Source organism: Haliaeetus leucocephalus, unplaced genomic scaffold, assembly GCF_000737465.1.
Source record: "Haliaeetus leucocephalus isolate CR32 unplaced genomic scaffold, Haliaeetus_leucocephalus-4.0 Scaffold0, whole genome shotgun sequence".
In the NCBI taxonomy this organism is placed as follows: domain Eukaryota; kingdom Metazoa; phylum Chordata; class Aves; order Accipitriformes; family Accipitridae; genus Haliaeetus; species Haliaeetus leucocephalus.
In genome coordinates this window covers 16262641-16284419 of record NW_010972436.1, presented here as the reverse complement: position 1 = coordinate 16284419, position 21779 = coordinate 16262641, and positions in this window count along the sequence as shown.

Sequence of the window (21779 nt, the reverse complement as noted above, 5' to 3'; positions counted from 1 at the left end):
AAAATGAGCCTGGATAATTATCGTGTTCTTTCGATATTTCAATACATAGAATTGTATATTAAAACACTGGTGGGAATTACTAGGAACTCCTAGTTCAACCTTTTGCATACAATAGGACATAGGGCCTTACTGAATTAATTCTTGTTTATAGTAGACCATAGGAGAAGGAAGCAGTCAATCTTGATTTTGCAGTATTTGTTTGTAAGCCGTGGATTTTCCCAAAGGCATCACCACCAAAAGAAAGATTTGCCTTATCATTTTGAAGGTAACATTCAACAGCTACAGCAAGATGAACCATCCAGCCTTTTCTTTGCCTTCAGCTTTTCTGTTTCAGTTAGTAAACTTCCATAGGACTTGCATGTATAAAGAGAAAATCAGTAGTCCCCTGCTGTCACACTTCAGCAGGATTCATCAGTGAAAGTATTAGAGTTAAAACCAGCAGTCTTATTCATATATTTAAGGGTTGACATCCCTTTTTAAAGGATCATCGTCCAGACTGCATTGAAATTAAGACTGAAATGTTTTCTTGAACTGGGACCAAACCAGCCTGAATAGTAAGATAATAAAAAAGAATGTGGTTTTCCTTTAAGAATACTATATGCTGTATAACGATACTAAGGCACTTCACCACATGATAATGGTAGATTCCTTAAAAAGAATGAAGGAAAGCACTTTCTCAACCTAATGTTGATCTAAATTTTGGGTTGGGTTTTGGGGTATAGTGTTTTTGGTTTGGGGTGGGTTTTTTGCTTTAGAGGCATTTTAACTCAAAGAAATTATCCAGCCATAAACACTGTCAACAGATTGGAAATTCTGGCCCTAGGTTAATCTGTCAGAAATGACAACAATATCTTTGCTATGTGAGGAGGGAGTGAAATCTGTCTCACAAATATCTTCAAAAATCTTTCCGCTAATGCCTCTACTATTTCTGATGGAACAGTAATTGAATTTTGAACCACAGAAAGATCTGCCAAGAGTTCTGGTTTTGGAGTGCTGCACATAAATGGGAAAGTGCCACTGGAAAGCTGAAAACAGTTGGATGTTTTAATCTATAGCCGTTTTTCCATCATCCTTATTGTAATGTACTCTATAAATATTATTTGTGGAAAACTGCTTAGTGCGGTTAAAAATAATAAAAAGAGCAGCTAAAGTAAAGTAACTATGGTTTTTAGCCCCTGCTATAATGTATAAATATATCTCTGTTTAAGATATTTGATTTTATGTTTCTTTATCTGAAGTAAAGGCAAACTGATTTTCTTTAATTTGCATCTGTTTTAGTATTCCTACCAGTTCCCCAATACAAATCTACTGAAGTCAGCAGAAAAAGTCACCAGGATTTCAAGTAAATTTTGATAAAAACTTACTGGAATTTTCACTCAATTTGAAATTTTAGCTATTTCAGTAAAAAGATATTTACTAGTCACAGTGAAAAGATACATTTGAAATATTGTGCTCCCCCATGAATTGGTTGGGTTTTTGGTTGGTTGGGGTTTTTTTTCTACATTGCTACATATTACTAAGAAAGAGAAGCCAAACATTCATGGTGGGAAACTTAATCCTGACAAAAAGTGTCTTTAAAAAAAAAAAGTATTGGTGTCCACTTAGTTAAAATTAGCAGAACATCAGCTCCAAGTGTTACTCTTGAACCATTTGAACAGGGTAAAATTGAAATATTTTACTTTTATATTTAGCACTACATCTTGTTAAAAAAAGGCAAATGTATTTAAAGTAGTTCAGAGTAGAATAAATGAGCACAATAAACAGAAGTAGAAAACTATGACAAGGAAAGAATTTAAAAATCTCTGTCTAAAATTTATCCAAGAGAATGTAAAGACTAGATCTCAGTGATTAAGTGCTTTTTTTTGGACACAGACTTAAAGTAGTTAAGTCCAAGGTAATGATCAACCAAAAAAATTGTTAAAAAATTACATAAACATCTGCCAGAAAACTTTCTAAAGACTTTCTGCAGCACAGGGCCAGAACTGCTGTGACCTTGGCTGTGTTCATCATCTTGGCTACGGGACAGAGCCACGTTCCTCTTCCTGATCCTGCCCCAGGAACACAGCTACCTGTTTTTCCTGTTGGTTTTTTTTTTTCCTTGGAGTCCAAGAAACTTGAAAATCAAGCATAGTAATAGGTATTTAAAGACTGTTATGGATTTATAGTTTGAATTTTCCCATTTGAGGCAGTTTCACGCTGAATCTCAAGGTGAAGACTGAATGAGATTTTTGGATCACAAATCTAACTGTAGGTTCCTCATTTGGCTAAAATCCCATTTTGGAAATGTATGTTTTCTTTGGCTTTTGCCAACAGTACCTTCCCAAGGTCTAGAATGATTTCAGAGGATTCATTAGACAATAAAGACAAAATATGAACCAGTGGCTGAAAGCTGAAACTCAGTATGTTTAGGATGCAAAGAAAGCTCACTTTTTTAACAGCAAGAGCAGTTTATCTCCTAAGGAATTTAGTAGCTGAAATTTTTCTACTAGGTAGTTATAGCTTGGGATGTAGGATAACTAGGCTTAAAGGCAGTGGCAGAAGCAGGGCTGAATTGGGCAGCTGAGCAGCCTTTGCAGAGATGCCACAAGGAGTCAGATGCACAAAAAGGGGCAAGAAGCAAAGATTGAGCAGGAGTCAACACCTGCTCTGCAAAACTTTAAAGCAATCAATGTATTTGAATATATATTTCCACTGTTAAATGTGGCATCTATAGACAGGCCACATGAAGCTTCTCAGGCCTTTCCCTTCAGAGACATACCCATTTCAAAGAACCACTTCATATCCTTAGCTCTGCTGGCAAATCACACAGTCATTACTCTCTACATAAATTACAAGTAACAATTGGTACAAACCTATCTACATGTGGATCACACAATAAAAAGATTCTGCAAAACTATAATTTGCTCTTCTTATGACAGTTCTCTTGCAATCATCTCAATTTATCAATGTGTGTTTTCTTTTCAGCTGTGACCAAATCATTCTCTATCATTCCCAGTGTAATCTTCCACACAACACAAATCTGTGCTAAGCTCTAAAGACAAAGCACGCATTCTAAAGTAAATTTCTAAAAAAAAATGTAAAGAGCAACAGTACAAATATTAACATGGATAAATCTGATCTCATTAACAGAACCGAGGTTGTGCTACTGTACATGTGATTTCACAAGGGTACAGTACCACTAAGTAGATATTATTGCCAATACTTTTGTTTGTTTGTGTTACACACCTGCCAGCGACTGGAAAAAGAGGAAATAATCACAGTGGTGACACACCAAATTGACTGCAGAGTTATCAGAAAATAAAGCTTTCTTAAGCACGCAAGCTAACTTCCATTTTCCATTGCTGACAGCGACATTGCTGTACAGTCAGAGGGCAGGGGTGGGTTACGATGTGGTGACTTCAGTGGTTCTTTTCTGAGACCTCTGTGTTCCAAACTCCTCAAACATACAGAGCAAACAATTTTCCCTGTGTTTTTTGTTTCCCTCCAGATGTGTTCCATGCCTTTTTACACAAAGCATAACTAAGTTTACTCTTAAAAAAAAAAAAAAGAGTAAGTGTAATATTCCCCTTGGCCATTTTGCCTTTACATAGTTTTTAGTCTAGACATATTCTATTAATTTCTATTTACTTTGGGCCATGTTTTGATGTTCCAGTTCAATAATACTTTACATCATGAGTGAAATTTTTACACCATTCTCAGGTTTTTGCAGCTTACTTCCATGACAATGTGTTTTAATACTTCACTTTCTCAACAAAATCAATGGGGCAATGTGAATATACTGTTGTGTGTGAGTGAGTTAGATCTGGACAAGCCTTCTTGAATCAGCTAAGGGGTCCAGACCCTCCCAATCTGGACCCACCAAGATAATTTACACCCATATTATTTATGTGGCGTTTACAGCAAAGAATGCAAACCTGAGGAACCAAAGTCTATGGTATATTATATAAAATCTGGTTTAATTCAAGGCAGATAATAATTTGGCAGTTAAATCTTTTAGGGACCACTGTAACATTCAAAAAAGAATGAAAGCAAAATTCTCTTCTCATGATGGAAAAGACTCAATCCACACACATTTCCGACAACACAGAGGCTCTCATTTCCCTATTTCCTAGAGATAATGAAGGTTCTTGACATTACTAACTACTAAATCCTGTCATTTAAGGATCATCCTAATGCAGTGGAGAACTGTTGCCACCCATTGCATTGGTCTGCAGCAATTCCAGAAAACAAGATTTCACAACCTGAGTCAGTCCAACTGTGTCTGAGCTCACAAGTTACCTTGTACACAATAAAAGCCATGATTATAAAAGAAAAGTTGCCACAGGTCTCATTTCCAAATTTTACTCAGCTCTAGGTGACAGAAAATTGCACATTTACATATATCCTGTTTGTAAACTTTCTGCACCCACCAGTTTCTGCTAGCTACGTTTGGATCTTTCTTTGACTTTTAGAACATTGCTTATTTTCCTTTCTCTTACCTTCCAGACAACATTGAATTTTTATGATTTCTTATGACAGATTTGATCTTGATATTTGGACCCCTAGGTCTGCAGAAGTTTTAAAACCATAGTTTGTATATGCAAATGTTTATGATTGTCTACATCCTAATTTACTAATTTTTACATTACTAATTTTTACATCCATCTAAAGGAGAAGTGTGTGCTGGCATATCATGTGTACTCACCTGCTTAAAAGGGTATTTATTTGTGTACTGTAATATCCGTATTGCGCAATTTACTGGATTTATAACTAATCTTTGGAATTCATTTTCTTACGTCATGCAATCCTGTCATTTTGCTCTTAGTGCTAAAAAATTCTTTGAGTAGATGGCTTACATGTCAGGACTGATACTTCAGATCTTACCTCCAGGTTTCTGTAAGCAACCACAGTGAGAAGAGCAATACTACACAGAGTCAAATAGGTTTGTTTCTCCTTACAAATATGTATTCTGTGACCCGACATGAGGGTTAAAAGTGAGCTCTGTGTCAGAGTGGGGAAAAGGCCAAGAAACATTTCAGGGTCCTTAAAAATCTACAAAACTTCTTTACTGCACATGGAGAAGTGCCATGTTGGGTGCACATTCATGCATTGGATAAACCGACAACTCTGCAGCAGAGTATCAAGGTGGAAGAGGCTCTATGGCTGCACTAGAAATGGCATCCACATTATTTTGGGCAGACATTTTGGCAAAAGCAGTACTGCACAGCCAGAGGAGCCGTGCTGAGTGGGACATGAGGAATCATGCCAGGCCTGTTTGTAAAACAAATGGAAATATTATTTTAACAGAATGATGGACGTGGGCAAAGATACAAACTTCTCAGTAATGAAAAATCAGGAGGAACTGTTGGTAGTAAAAGTATAAAATACTCAAAGTGAAGTTCAAAGATGGAAAGATGAAACTGGAAGTGGAAATAAACTGAAAGAGAGCTATCAGCTTTTTTCCACACAAATCGCAGGGATCGTATGACACAGCACTGAAGATGTATAGGTATAATAAGGAAATATGATGTAACTGGGATAACTGAAAGTTGACCATATTAGGAAACTGGCTGGATTATATAAATAATCCAGAGCCACTAAGTTTATAGCAAAGATAGCTTATATAAGAAATATTTATAGACTTAGACCTCCTGGTTATGTAGAAAGAACAAGACAAAGTATTGCAATGTCAGTTGTACCTAGCTCTTACACAAACCAATGCAAAATTTTGTATCAGCCCAAAATATCTTCAAGTACAAAGTACACAAGAATTACTTCAAAGAATACTAAAAAATTGTGTCCTGATAGTAGTTTTTATTTTTAATACAATATTTTAATTTTGTTTGTCAGTTTATATTTTTATCTGGTAGTTTGTTTTATTTTTTTCTGAAAAGTGTGACATTTTTATGATAATGTTACCTTTCTTCTTACTGAGGAGTGCCTGGACTAACTGTCTTAATTTCATAAACACATACAACAGTTTGTCATACTTCTGTGCTCAGCTGCCTGATGTCCCAGTGTTCTTCAGATGTCTATCCAAAGTCTTAATGAAACCTAAAACCTCAAATGGCACAAAAACATAAATTGGCTATGATTCAGCAATCCTTCAGATGTATACAAAACTCCCATACGTAAGTCAGCTTGCCTTGTAAGCCTTCATCCAGGGCAGCTTCCCTATCCAGCAAGCACACACTTACATGTTTAAGTCTCACTGAAGTCAGTAGATATTAACCTTCCTGTTGAAATTGCTAAGAATTTCTTAGACATCGACTAATGTGCTTTGCAAAACCATGGTATTAATGTTAACATTTCAGTATGTCTTAAAGCAAATGAGTTTGGTGACACAGAGATGATAAACAAAACTTCTTACCTCTAAGACCTCTCTATCATCTCTAGGCTGATAGTACTAGCAACCTGCTATCATGGCTGTTATTCACTGCTATATATAAAACAAATAGTCGGTTTCAACTCCATTTCTAGAGGATTCACATCAGCAAATACTTAAAGTTCTTCTTATTATTTTCAAATGAAGCAACACACAGAACAAAACAATATTCCAGTGTTACAGTGATTTTCTCCAGCCCATGACAGTAAGAACTTTACCTCCAAATCTAGAAAAAAAAATCTATAGATTTGAAAATGCTGGAGATATTCTGTTATCTAAGAAGAAAAGTTAGCAACAGCATTTTCAAAGAAAAGTAAGTAAAAGAATTAATTAGCCAGCTTTTGCTATTTTCTGTAATCTTATTTATATTGCTACAAAATTTTATGATCACAGGAGATGATCTCTTCTCAGCTTCTTCTTCCTTATTCTAGCTCACCAGCTGTGACTCAAATGTTTGGGTTTTTTCAGCAGGTGTAACAGGTGGTATGTCCAGTCCTGACAACTGAATGCAACTAGATGAGCTTTTGTATTGGGTTTGTGTGGCAAGGTTTTGGTAGCAGACGGGTTACAGGGGTGGCTTCTGTGAGAAGCTGCTCGAAGCTTCCCCTGTGTCCGACAGAGCCAATGCCAGCCGGCTCCAAGACAGACCCACCGCTGGCCAAGGCTGAGCCCATCAGCGATGACTGCAGTGCCTCTGGGATAAAATAGTTAAGAAGGGGGAAAAAAAACCCTGCACAGCTCCAGCAGCAGTCAGGAGAGAGAATAGTGAGAACATGTGAGAGAAGCAACCCTGAAGACACCGATGTCAGTGAAGAAGGTTTTCTGGCAGGACTTGTGACCCCGCAGGGGACCCATGCTGGAGCAGTCTGTGCCTGAAGGACTGCAGCCCACGGAAAGGACCCATGCTGGAGCAGTTCATGAAGAACTGCAGCCCGTGGGAAGGACCCACGTTGGAGAAGTTCATGGAAGACTGTCTCCCGTGGGAGGGACCCCACGCTGGAGCAGGGGAAGAGTGTGATGAGTGCTGCCCCTGAGGAGGATGAAGCATCACAGACAAGGTGTGATGAACTGACCATAACCCCCATTCCCCATTCCCCTGTGCCGCTGGGTGGGGGGTAGGTAGAGAATCGGGGAGTGAAGTTGTGCCCTGGAAGAAGGGAGGGGTGGAGGGAAGGTGTTCTGAGATTTGGGTTTATTTTTCATTACCCTACTCTGGTTGATTGGTAATAAATTGAGTTAATTTTCCCCAAGTTGAGTCTGTTTTGCCCGTGATGGTAATTGGTGAGTGATCTCTCCTGTCCTTATCTCGACCCACGAGCCCTTTGTTATATTTTCTCTCCCCTGTCCAGCTGAGGTGGGGGGAGTGATAGAACGGCTTTGGTGGGCACCTGGCATCTAGCCATGGTCAACCTACCACATACCATTTCTTATGAATAAAGATAATAGGGGTTTTTAAGTTTTAGAATTCACGTGCTAGAATTTAAAACATAAAGAGTTTACCGAAAGGAAATTTAGAGAGGAAAGCCTTCAAAAGGCATCTCCTCAAAAGGAATTGCATACTTTTCTATTCTTGTTTATAAAGGCTATTACAGCTAGTTCAGTTTGGGGTGGAAATGGAAGTAATGAAGTTAGGAGGAGGGCTTTACAAATAATTTCCTGCTGATATAACTCTACTGCAAGATATAATCAATCTCAATCATGTTTGAGTAGTGTCACCACAGGGCATTTAAGTAGGCCAGCATATGGTTAACATTTGTCTGCATTAATAAAATATCCACAAAACCTTCCAAAATTTCATGGACCGTCAGTCACATCAAACTGCGCTAAAGCTTTCCTGACAAATTTATAATGTGGGACAAATGACTTGTAAATTGTACATGTTTTGAGTAGTCCTGTAAAAATGAGAAACAGAAATGAAAGTCTTAGTGATTGCATGCCAAATTCTGAATAGAGTCATGAAAACCAAAAGGGCAAATGCCATCCAAGAAGGCCTGTGGTGATATTAGCTAAAAGGGTGATATTAGAGATAGCTGTGGTTGTTGCAGGTTATAATCAATGCAAACACAGGGTGAAGATATCTTAGTTTCCTCTTAGGAAACTGGTCAGTGAATCCAAGGATATCTGAAAACATGCAATTCAAACCTCTTAGACAATGACAGTCTTGCTATGAACATCTGGCTTTAAAGTCAAGAGAACTTGGCCTTCCTGTCAAAATCCTATTTACACCCACTGGCCATCCTGTCACTCTTAGGGGCTTTTGAGACATTTAAAAAGTAATGGAATCAGCATGATCCAACGAAAACATCCTCCACCCTTTCTTTGTAACCAGTACAGACAATTTTTCTGTCTGTTTGTGCTATATTTGTTAATCTCTGCTCTCAACAAAAAACCTCCAACTGTTCTACCAACACTATCTAGAACCTGCTAATGGAAAAAGCAAATAGGCAGATTCAAGGATTTTCATGCTGTCAGATACTCTGTTAATTTGAGTGAAAGGACCAGGACAATGGCACCTGAAAATAAGATGTCATACAAAGCAAATGTAACCACCAGGCACCACAGGGCAAGTGGAGCCCTTAGATCCTGAAGTAGCTCTTACTCATAAACTACCATTGCCAAATGTCTGTGCACTCCTCAGGCTTCTGGCTGTTGTCAGTAGAAGTGCGGATAATTCAGGGATAAGTTCAGTATTGTTTGGCTCAATATTTTGAAACTTACATTTGAGTCCAAAGTACTAAAACATATCTCCCAAGGCTGAAAGAGGTACATCAGTTCAAATAAGATTTACAGGGTAGGTCAGTTGGAGATGGAATGGGTCAAAGACATGCCAAGATTAGTTCATTTTGAAAGTAAAACAGCTGTTACATTCCTTCACCCACATCTTTCCACAAAAAAGTGTCAGCCCTCAGTCACAAAATGAAAAGGATGAATCAAAAGATCTGCAGAAGAGAACAAAATGTGCTGTGGGGACAAGCAGCAAGGAGAAGGCATAAATAAAAAATACTACTAAGGGCTCATCTGAGGATTTGTAAAGAAGAAATGTGTTTCACCTGAAGACTTTCCTTTACAGATTGAATAATAAAATTTTGCAGTCAAATAGATCAATGGGGCCAGGATCTAAGAAGGAAACTGAAGAGACTTTAGTGTACTTAAGCGACTGTTGCCTCTCGCATCAAAACTCTTTCTTTTTTGCTTTCTTTAGGTTTTGTCAGTGTAATTGCTTTGGATGTATTGTACATGCAGAATACAAGCACAAGATGGAAAAGAAACAAGTTAATTGTATTCTTTTGTATTTTCTTTCTCATTTAATACTGTTAATAGTATAAATAGTAGTCTAAAAGTGTTCTTGTGAGGCTAACATAAACCAGTTCAGATTACATTGGACCCAGTGGTAAAATATTCAACCTTTAGGACTGTATCTTAAAAAACACTGAATATGGAAGTGCTGGGAGGGGATGAAAGAAAGGAGAAATAGAGGTGAAAGAGCAATATCTGTATGATGGGGCTTTTTTTAAAATGGGTTTTAGAAAAACAACCTTTAATTAAATAAATGCCAGCAGAAACAGAATGCCCATTATGGTGTTGAGAAAAACAGAATTAAAAATAATAAACTAAGAGGATGAATCAAACTTCTCACAGGGTTTGGTACAGCATGTAGTGTCCTTGTCAACCAAAGTTAAATAAAAGGACTTGATGAGGAAGCATTTGTGTCATATTTATTTTACACATGAGAGACAATGTTTTGAAATAGTATGTGTGAAGTAACTGTACTAGGCTTGTTAGTATGTGTTCTTCTGCCAATCGTAGCTGTAGTGGTGGGGAAAAAAAACCAAAAAGGAAAAAAGGAAAAAAGAACATCGACAAGTGCTCAGGGACAGTGTTAGCAACTTGAGAGGTCTTTTTTAGCCATAAACACTGGTGTAAACAAACAAACTTCTTTATTTTACTTATATTTGCTATGACCATAAGAAATATGGTGGCAAGAGGTGCAGGGGGGACAAAATTTGCAAAATATTATTATTGAGCCTTATGGTACATCCTATTCAATAGTGAATGTTACACATGCGTGACTACATGGGGGAGGAGATTTCTAAGACAATAGCAGAATGAAATACATCTTCTCAACCTAGAGCACCCATCTTAGCCTGAAATTAATTTTGCTGTGTGTTCAGATGACTGTGAAGAGAAAGCAAGTGGTGTTCTTAGCCAAACACTACAAAGGTGAAGAGACCAGTCAATCCTTACCAGTCTGTATTTGCTGGTAGATCTGTTTTATTTCCTCCTGGTATTCTATAGGCTTTTCTAATTTAATTTCTCAAATTTTCTGTAGCTCTTATTGGCATGACACAAAAGGAAAGATGTCAGTTTTATATTCTGTAATTCTTATCCCACTTCCCCTGCTTTGCAAGTCCAGCTTTCCTTTTCCTTTTTTCCTCATTTATTAAATATTCATTTTTCCAGCAGCCCAAATGTCATACACAATAAGAATTGAATAAAATCTACTCAGAAGCTGTAGCATTCAGTATCTTCTTTCAGCATTTGGATGCAACAGGTAACCTTATAAAAACACAGTGTGAATATTAGTAAGTATACCTGTGATGAAAAAATGGCAGCATTGTTTGCATGATGGGCACCCAAAAAATCTTCATGGACATCTTAATAGGGATATGAAGAGGGAGACAAAAGTTTCATCCAGCCCAGCAACCTGTCTCTGGCCTTGGCCAGTGAAGGGACCCCTAGAGATGACCGGAGCAGTAGAGGCAGGACTGGTGACATTTCCCTGAAGCATGCTCAGCCTCCAGCGATCTGTAGCTCTGGGACCTCCTACCTATGACTTTATTTGCTGCAACCTGGAAATGTTGCTCTTTATCCTCTGGCTGTCCATACCCTTATCTTTTGGCTCTATTTCCACTGTAACTATGCATTTGGTATACAAGTGCGGGATGTATAGCCCCTCCTTAGCTTTCTCTTCTCCAAGCTGAACAAATCCAAGTGGCTCAACCTCTCCTTGCACACCATGTGCTCCAGTCCCACAGCTATCTTGGTGGCTCTTCACTAGGCATGCTCCGCTACACCATGGTCTGTCTTAATGAACTTGCCTAAGCCTGTAATTGTTTAACATCCTTTGCATCCTATGGCAAGAAGTTATACAGCTTAACAGCATATTGAATAGCTTCCTCCCGGGGTTTTCTTGAATCTGCCTCATAGAGGGAATGTCCTAGTCTTTACATTAGAAATCAGACTGGGCATTCACACTCTTCACCCTTTCTTATATGTTATAGACTTCAATCGTATCTTTCTTCAGGCAACTCTGTCTGGATATTTTAGTCGCATGCCATTTAACAGTGAAAAGGCCACAGGGCACAATGCTGAATTCCACAGTAGGACATCATGTAGTCCACCATGGTGTAAAGTCCAGGCCACTGTGTTTTAAAAGTTGTCCTTAATTTTGGTTTTACTTTTTTTTTTTACTTTTGGGCCAGCAAGGGAGCAAAAATTATTACCGTAGATCTAACTATGCATTTGCTGAAGTTTAAGTGACAGTGCGTTCGTCACAACTTACCACAATTTAAGAGCACAAAGACAGGTAGCGCACTGCTTAGTCCTTCCTCCATCACCCTATAATAGCTGTTGTTATGCCATTATTTTCCATGCAAACCTATTCAGTTCCTATACAAATATCCATACATGGCAATGAACAGAAGGAATAAGTTACGACTACTTTTCATGCTAACTCCCTGCAGGAGCTCTCACACATGCAAAGCATGTAAGCTAGGGAAAGATGTTCCCATCTCATCCTTTCTGCATTAATCCTAGTTGAATTTCTGTCCCTTGTTTTCAGTGATCACTGAGGCTGTGTTTCTGCCTTCAGAATTATTATAAAGTTTCCTACACATGTTAACTGTTAATTTTCTTTAGCTAAAGCAATTCAGAGCAGTCATTGCTTCCCAATGGAATTGATGCTTCTAAAGAATATTCCAAATTAAAGATAACTCTTGACTGTAGTTCTCCATGTTTGTGCTGTCTAATAAATAACTCAGTGGCTATGCACCTGCCCTGTCAAAAAAAGTGTATCTAGGAATTCCCCAAGGAAAAATCTTTCCTGAATATTTCAGCATCTTGATGTACAACTACCTTTATCTGTCCCACACTATTCCTCTATTGAATAACCCAAGGGATACTACAGTCTGCCACGCTGGTGGTGTGACGACTCTGAAATGTGCTGTGCTGGGCTGAGAAACGTGTCACCAGAGGAGCTCTGAAAGGATAGCTCCATGTTAAATGATTTATTATGATAAAGTCAGTTAGCTGGAGTGAGCTTCTAAAATAAAATTACTACAAACCCCCACTCCTGGCAGACTGGAAAGTGAATGCCAAGTCATACTTTGCAAAGACAAAGAAACACTGTCCTTATGCCCACATGAATATAATCCAGTCCATGCTAGCTGAGTTTCCTCTTCAAAGTCTGAAACATTTAAAGAAAAATTAGAGTGCTTGGATTTGTTTGGGTTTTCTTCCCTTTTTTAAGGCTCCAAGCAAATTTACTCCATGACTTTATCTCATTCCCTGCTTTCTGTCCTATGTAGCTAGTCATCACCAAGATACGGACAAGCAAATAGACCTTTGATTCTTGTTCCTTAATGCATTGTTCACAGCTGGAAATCAGAACTGAGCTTGTTTTATCTCAGATTGAACACTGTCAGGTCCTGGAAGCTTCCAGCTGACAGGCTGGGTATTTCAGCAGGAGCCAGGCTTTATAGCCTGCTCTGCTGATTCACTGATACCTTGTAATCTGGCCTGGTTTTCACCACTGGATTCAAATAAATATCTCTGCAGCAGAAACAGAGAGAAGGAGCTACAGAATTCCAAGCTTACTGCCCAGATTGCTTATAGCAGAGATCTCTCCTTTCTCCAGAGCTCTTAGGCAGGAAGAAAAATCAATTGACACTGAATAACCAAAAATAGAGTATAGACTTCTTTCCATTTAAACCAATCCAAGCCTAAATCAAATACCTTCTAATCACTGCTCCTCTTTTTTCTGTTTTTAAAGACATCACAGCCAAGTATCTGAAGCACAAAATAACTGTCTTGTGTGTTGCCACCATATATATGTCCATACCCAGCATATATTTGATTGCAATGTTAAGAACCAGAGAAGAAATCCGGAGAAGGAAAACATTAAGTTTCAGCCAAGTGATCTGAACACAACTGATTTACAGTTGGCAAACACTGGTAACAGCTTCATCTGTGGAGACTACTGGCAAAATGACCTAAAACTCAAACTCATGATCACATAACAGAGATTTAAAATGGTATCAGCAGAGCCAGAGGAACTCCCTATGTGCACATTCTTAGCTGGTGGCAATTGTGAAAAGGTACAGTTTAGGGTAGCCTTCAGTGCAAGAGGATTGATTTACCTTTGCTGCAACTCTTAGTGTGCATATGTGGGGTTCCAGGGGCTCAGCTGTCACCCACATGCTCTGCAAAGCCTCTGGCCTTTGATTCTTTATTTGCACCCTAATTTCTTGAGAAGTGTTTCAGATAAAAAAAAAAAAAAAGAAAAAAAATTAGCATAATTTAATGGAATGAATGCGGGGAAAAGACAGTTTTGATGCTGTTGAAGTTTTGGGGTTTTTTTTTTGCCTACTGGGAATGTGTTATATAAACAGAAAAAGAGAAATAAAGCTGAAAAGAGAGTGTCTCCCATCAGTATTCTGCATCTGTGGGAGATGTGTTAGGTGTGACAGCCAACAGTAAGGGAACGTGATGACTGACGTGCTACAGGAATAATGAAGTCTGTCATTTCCCTCATTGTGCAAGTGCCACAGCTCATTCCTATTCTTTCTACATTCACGGGTATATACCCATACTCAGCACACACCAGAAAAAAAATAAATAGAATTTGTGCCTGGTATGGCCAGAACAAAGATTGTGTTTGCTGCCTGAAAACTCAATTATACAAAAAAAATTCCAATGTGTTAAAGAAGTTTTTGTCCTCATACACTTATTAAAAAAATGTTATTTGGAGGGCAGTGAATATACTCTTAAAAGTTTTTTTCTAAAAAACACAGTCAAATTTTCATTTATGCTTGCTGGAAAAGTTATGTTGCAATATTTTTCAAGTTACTTTATATGATTATTGAAACATGAAATAGATGTGTAGATATATTTGGACAGAGACATATCAGTAATCTGCTGTATTTTGGAAGGAAATATATGTAATGAATAGAACTCATGACCCAACATTATGATCAATTCATTTAACATCAAATATGTGCCATGAAAAATATAATCCAACTGGATTCCAAGTAGGAGGAACATACTTTGCTAAAAAGCCACAAGAGGGAGTAGAGAGTTACTTTAAGAAATTTAAAGTTTGTAAAAACGTGTGCCCTGTATGAGCATATATCCTGCATACAGCGAGCAGCAAAAGAAGCACAGGCAGAACTGGAAGATGATTTCAGGAACTCTCAGTGCTACCTGGCTTAAGACCATCTATCAGTGCTCTAATTGGAGTTTAGAAACCAAGACATGTTAATTACTCAGTTGATTTTTTCCTCTGTGTTCTGTTTTTGTACAGTGAGAGAAGCAGCTTAAATCTATACAGACAGAGAGTTTTTATTCAATTTTAGCAATAGCTTGAAAAAACAGTTTTCTTGTCTATCTGAAAAGCTTTTGGTTTGTCTGCACTGAAACATCACCACAATGCAACCTATATAACAATGGACTCTTAGGAGACGTATCATAAATTTAATAAAGTTGACTATATTCGTGATCCATCTAACCACAGAATCAGCAGCTACAGATGGCCTTTCTACAGTAAAGACAGGAGCATCTTCCTACTCTTTCTCTTTATGCAGGTTCTTTAAAGCATTCAAAATGGTTTAGTGCAGTCCAGTTCTGTGTTTTGTCTCCCTGCGAGCTGCATAGGTTCAGTACATGTTCAGACCTCTCAGTAGGACAAGCAAATCAAATTTTGTGGTCTCAAAGACTTTTGGAGCAACATTTTCTGTAGCGATCACCAAGAGCTACAACCAGCTCTGGCAAGTGATTCCCCAGAGGGTTTGGTAAGAGTAGGAGGGGGCTCTGCCAGGATCTTTTTGGTTTCTGAGCTTGAGGCATCTACTCCCTACAGAGACTGCTTCTCAGTACAGCAGTCCTGGGGTCAGCCCTGCCAGCCCAGCAGCACTGGCACAGACATTCTGCTTCCCTCCAGCCCGGACACAGAGCAGGGATGCACACAAACACCACAGAGGTCACTGTGTCACACAGGCAAGCAGGTCCTCAGCTTGGCAAATCCCTGGTGGTGATCACAAAGTGCCGGAGGGATACTGCAGTCAGGCTGGTGCCAGAGCTGATGGAGAGAGAAATGAGACAGCAACATATGGGCCATGCACTGCCTCAGACCTACCAGGAGCCTCCTTGCAGCTCTTGCCACAGGCTAGGCAGGAACAGCAGCGCAGAAGGAGAGACATTAGTCTTGCAGTCTCCAAAATATCATTTTCCCCACTTTTTTCTCACTCTATTTCCCACCTGCTGCCTGGGAAGATCTGGCAAAACCAGTGCTGTACTAACCAGGCTTGACAGTACCACTTCAGGGATGTGAAACACTGGCAAAACTTTTCATCTCTCCATTTGGCTTTCTTAGATTTGCTGTGGTTTCTGTTGGCTTTTTATTTATTTATTTATTTTTACTGAAAGCCTGCATTTTCCTATAGGTGTTGGAATGGTCTGTGGCTTCTGCTGTGTGGCCATGCAAAGGTGTTCTCTGGAGCTGCTGGTCTGAACTCCCACTGTGTCTTCTCCTGAGGTTGTCCTGACCTCAGCCAGAGGAGTGGGGAATTTAGATTCACTTTCCAATGCAGATCCACTTGGGTCAAAATTTGCCTTTATTATATGATATGAAAGAAAAGGTTACTGATAAAGTCAAATGTGTATGAAGTGTTTTTTAGGCAACTGTCTCCCTTCTAAATTTATTTTTGTTTCATTTATTATTTGGTATGTAATGCAATTATGATTGAGGGATTGTTTCAGTCTTTGTGTAGTCCTGAATGCAGTTTTGTTTTTCTGTGCATTTGCTTTAGCATTAAAGTAGTTGTTTCTTCCTTGGTTCACAACCACATCTGAAATAAGCTCTTCCATGATAGTGAGGAAAACTGACTAAAGTGTTTCTCTGGTGGAACTGCTAAATCTCTACGGATGACAACAGCTGTTCTTAGAGCAATTGTTACCCCTAGATCAGCACCTCTCAAGTCCTGAAGACATTTCTGCAGGCTATGTAATATTTTTTTGTGCTGACTGTGTCTGGGAGCCCAGCTGTGAATGTGTGAGAGAAACCAATGCTATTGTGTTTCCACTTCCTCCTCATCAACAAGCAAGGGTTCTGTCAGACCCCCCTGGTATGCTGCTGTCTGGGAAGGAAATAAAATTTTCAGCACCAAGGTTTCCTAAGGTGATTATGCAAAGCTTGGCTAAGACTATTCAGGAAAGGGGAAAAAAAACCCCACGTATCACTGCATAAAAGTAGCAGATGATTATCATTAATTGAATGCATGTATTTGGCAACAAGGAAAGATAGTACGTACTGTGCTATAACATACCAGATGGCTTCCCAGAGAGACTCTTCTGTACATACTAATATGTTGGCAACACCAGACTAAGCAAACACAGGGATATTTTCTTGAGACTTAATGAAAGCTAAATATCCCCATACTAAGTTTTTCAGCTCTCAGAACTTGTCTTAAAATCTGCTAAGTCCTAAAATACTTTTTTAACATGTGTGTGCAACAAAGGTGTCCTATATCTACTACCCAGAGCGTTAAGGCTACCTGCAAGAGTGCTAGTGAGAAGGAGCTGGAAACCAGCCCAGGGAAGAAGCAGGTAGACCATGCTGGTGAGTGCTTGTGAAATGTGGCCAGTTCAGTATAAAGAGTTGCCACCTACGCAACAGGTTTATTAGACATACTGGTTTTTTTCTAAGATGAGTAACATGGACCTGTCTTGGCGAAAGGGTGACCAGGATTATCTTTCTCCAACAGAAAATGTCTTTCTTTGGGAAGTATAAAAAAGGTCTCAGGGCAACAAGGTAGCTTAGAGACAGACTAGTGTGCTGGAGGAGATGACAAAGACCTGCAATTTCTCATCAGCCTGCAGAGCAGTATCTTCAAGTCAGTAAATTAATGATGGGGAAGGCTTCTGTTTTTTCCTCTGTCCCACAAAGATGGTCTTAGCTTACAGTGTAGGACCATGCCCTGCAGCTAACTCATCATGTCCATCATATGAGATGAAAAAGGAATCAGAGTCATGAGTCTCAGACTCGAAGCACTCTAATAATGGAGGTCAGTGGGAAAACCTGAAGATGCTGTTGTGAGAGTTAATGGACCCTCTTGGGGGAACTCTTGAAACTGTTAGAGGAACACCTCTCAGGAGAGACCTAATTTTGTACAAGCCTACCTTGATAAAGTCTGAGGGTAGACCTGCCTTTTTTACATTTTGCCTCTCACCTATGAAGTGTATAATATTTTTCCTTATCCTAATTGCTTTAATTGGTGAAGGGGAAATAATCTGAAGTGGCAGACTGGATGTTTAATGCTTTTAAGCACAGCCATTCCTGCTGCTCCTCAGACATCTACATTCATGTTACCACTAACATTTTGGGCCTTACTCCTCTGTGGATATCTGTGCATTTACAGGGAAGAGGTTGGCTTACAAAGCCCATTCCATTATTCTTTGTGCCTGAAAGGAGTACCTTATTTCTAGAATACTTAAAATTGTTTACAGAAGAGAGGAGGGCAGTCCAGGGAACGCCTCCAGTCAGAAGAGGTTTTACATTAGCTATCTAAAAATTAATAACTAATGTGCGCTAGAGTTAACAGAAATACCCCTAGATGTAACTTTGCACCATTCTCTCCTTTTGAGTATACGCAGAACAATAGGCTTTACAGCTTTAGCTTTATCATTACACAAGAAAGATTTTGGAAATGTAGGATTTCCCCCTCTAAATCCAAGATCAATAGACTAGTAAAAGGTCATCTTCTTATAGATTAGAGAGGATAGGATAAATTCTTCATAGGGTCAGTTAGAAAACAATTAATTTAAAGAACTCATGAAGATGACAGTGAGGAGTTCCAGGGCTTGCCATGTAGGAAATCAGGTTAGAGTAAGTAGAAATTTGTATATTGCACCTTTTTTGCAGATAATCTACTTGCATGTTTTTCTGTTGTGCAATCAGAAATAAAAACTAGGAAAAACTGTATCCACACATGCAATGAAAATGCATTTAGTTCCAAGACAAACACTGTGAAAGAGTTCCCTTTATTTTTGCTTTTGTTTGTTTTCCTGTTGAAATTTGCTAGTACACTGAGTGGAAATGATTGAAATAATTTTGCTGTAGTTTTTCACTCAATCAGTGCCTGCAGATTTATATACAGTGCTTGGAGCAATGTCTTTTAAAAGACACTATTTATTTGTAGTTCAGTGCTGTACATATGATCCTAAATCACAGACTTCTGGGATTTGCAACAAGTTTTTGTTCTGCTTTAATAGTGTGTAAAATGTATGGGGAGACAGGAGGTTTAAAATGAAATTTAGGAAATTTCCTAGGTAACAGTCTCTAAGTGACATTAAAAAGGCCTAATATGCTCAGCATCACCTAGTTCCTAATTTATTTTGCCATAGAGGACATGTTAGGACACAGATAGCATTATGAATTCTGGCATTTTTTGCCAGTGTAAGAAATTGCGTAGAAGTTCATTAAGCTTTCAGTTAGGGTTAATGAGGCTTTCTACTGCTGTAAGACTTAGAAGTTGCAAATAAGGTGAAGAGAAGAATTATTTGAGTGCTTTTTAAAAAAAAGGCTAGGCCAATATGATTGAGTAATATCAAATATTCCTTACAAACATTTCCATTGGGATTTTTGGTTCTCTGGGAGAAAGAAAGAGAAAAACTGAAAATGTATATTTTGATCCGAAAGCAAAATTATTTTTCACTGAAATTGAAATGAGAAAAATGCTGGCTGGTACACAGGAGAAGGGAACAAATCTTAAAACCTCATAAGCTAAGAAAAAAAATCCCAGTTGCCAAACTCTGCTCAGCCTCTGTCTTCAGCTTCTATAGAATGTGAGGGATCTTTTTATCACTTATGTTATACTTGATGAGTATACTAACTCCTAACTTTAATTCTAAGCCAGCCATATGAAGAGAAATTGCCCCACATTTTTACCTTGTCTAATTACTTCTGTGTGGTATGCTGTAGAACCACTATATCAAAGTGCTTAAAACTCTGTCAAGATAGTTACAACCCAACTGTTACAGGGAATTAACTGTATTGATTAGGGAACTAATTTTCTCAGCAAATAGCACAGGAAACAACTCTATACACTGCTAGTAGTACTCAATGTTTATTGAAATGTTACAAGTGCAATCCCTCTGAATCAGCAGCTGTGACCACGAACAAATGCTGACGGCAAAACCAGTGATCATCTATTACCATGAAGGAGTGCTCATCTCAACCTTTAGATTTCAAACATGTTTAATCGCAACAGCCCATAAATATGTGTATTGCTACCTACCACTGGCTCCTAGCCATAAGGTTTCATCCTGTGCACCTCACATTTTAGGAAGAGGCAGGCAAGACAGCAAAATCTACTGTATCCACAAGCCCTTTACTTGCTTGCAGCATAGGTTTTGCCAGATCTTAATGGGACTGTACCCCAGAGAGCCAGGAAATGCTTGTACTATGCAAGTGCAAATGGTGACCAACAGGTCGCAAAACCTCTTCGGGATGTACCCAGTGTAGGCAGGAGCTGTTCTGCCTCTATCACAGAAATTGATTGCCTTGGCGCGGAAAGAAGGTTTTAACTCAGCTGATCTCTACTACAGGTTCCTGTTGCTCTTAAAGTCCCTTAATAGGCTTTCATATAAATAAGAAAGGTTTTCTGAGAAAAGCAATGACATTAACGGGGGGGGAAAAAATACTGTTTAGCCAATATGTCACCTTAATTCAGAATCTGTGGGATAATGGTGACAAACAGAAGCAGACTTGTTTGGCATGGATGAAATGGTGATGACTGTATTAGGTCCTAAATAAAAAAAAAAAAAAAAAAAAAAAGGGGCAAAATCTTTTTTGCCTTTGATAATTGATTCAATTGCTCATCAGAATCTCATGTTCTCTTTAGTAATTTCTAAAAATAGCAGGTTTATTTTTTAACCTATTACTTCACAGTAAATAAAGAGTATAGTGTCTAAAATGTACTATTTTTCAGGGGTTGTGCAAAGTTACATACCAAGAAAAACAGTTTTCTTAACAGTATCACATTTCAAAGTGTGTTGACAAGGCAGAATGAAGTGCCATACTCAACCCCCCTCCCCCAAAAAAGCATTAAAAGTGATAAGGAACATGTTTTTACCATTCTTATCATAAAGATCGCGTGATACTATCCCCCCTCACACATAGCCTACAGTAACTGAACATAGAAACGATACATTTCGAAACTATATATTTCGAAAACCACTAGATGGCACTAAATACCTGTCAATGGAGCCAGCTGTGCCACAGGCTCTGTTCATACTTTCCGTCATCTGAAGGAAGGACTGAAGGTATGATGGCGGTATGAAATAGCTTTCTGTCATACTGGTGCTCTCATTTACTTTTTTTTTATTCCTGTCAATCTTGTCTGATTCAGATTAATGAAGTTCCGCAGTTTCAAATTAATCAAACTTCAAGAAATTCTTTGTCAGAACATTTTGGTATGGATTATTATATAAATGAATTAGTATATGATACACACAAGGCTAAAGCTCCAACCTACATATAAACTAGGGGAAAAATGCCTATAACTAAAAGGCACTTCTTGGAAATAGTAGTTTCTACCGCCCTGGCTAATAAAGAAGACGTTATTTGTGACAAAAAGTAACTATGACTCTCTTCAAGTTTTTCTTTGCTGAACCTTCTGATACAGCTGGGTATGATCAGTCCTCAAGGACAACCCTGGTTTTGCCTCTCACAGAAACGTTCAATCATTTTGGAGGATAATTTTGAAGGAAAAAAATCATATGATAGCAAAGAACAATGGTTCATTTTCTCTCAAGGTCAATAGATGAGCTGTTAAGAACACAACCCTGGCAATTGTTTCATGCCAGGTGTGTGAGAACGTTCCCGTGGTGGATCACAAAGCGAAGGCCACAGTTCCTTTCCTATGACCTAGCACAAGGTGCAAAGAACAGAAAGAGTTCAACATAAATTAAATAAAATGGCTTCATGGGGCAAAACAGATTTACTACACTAACTACATCACATACATAAGCATGTCATGGTCTGGTATTTATGGATAGACTCAGACAAACAGGAAGAGAAGCAAGTAGTCTTCCACTGCAGCTATGCTTTGTGTTGACAGTGGGAAAGTAGTTATAGGTG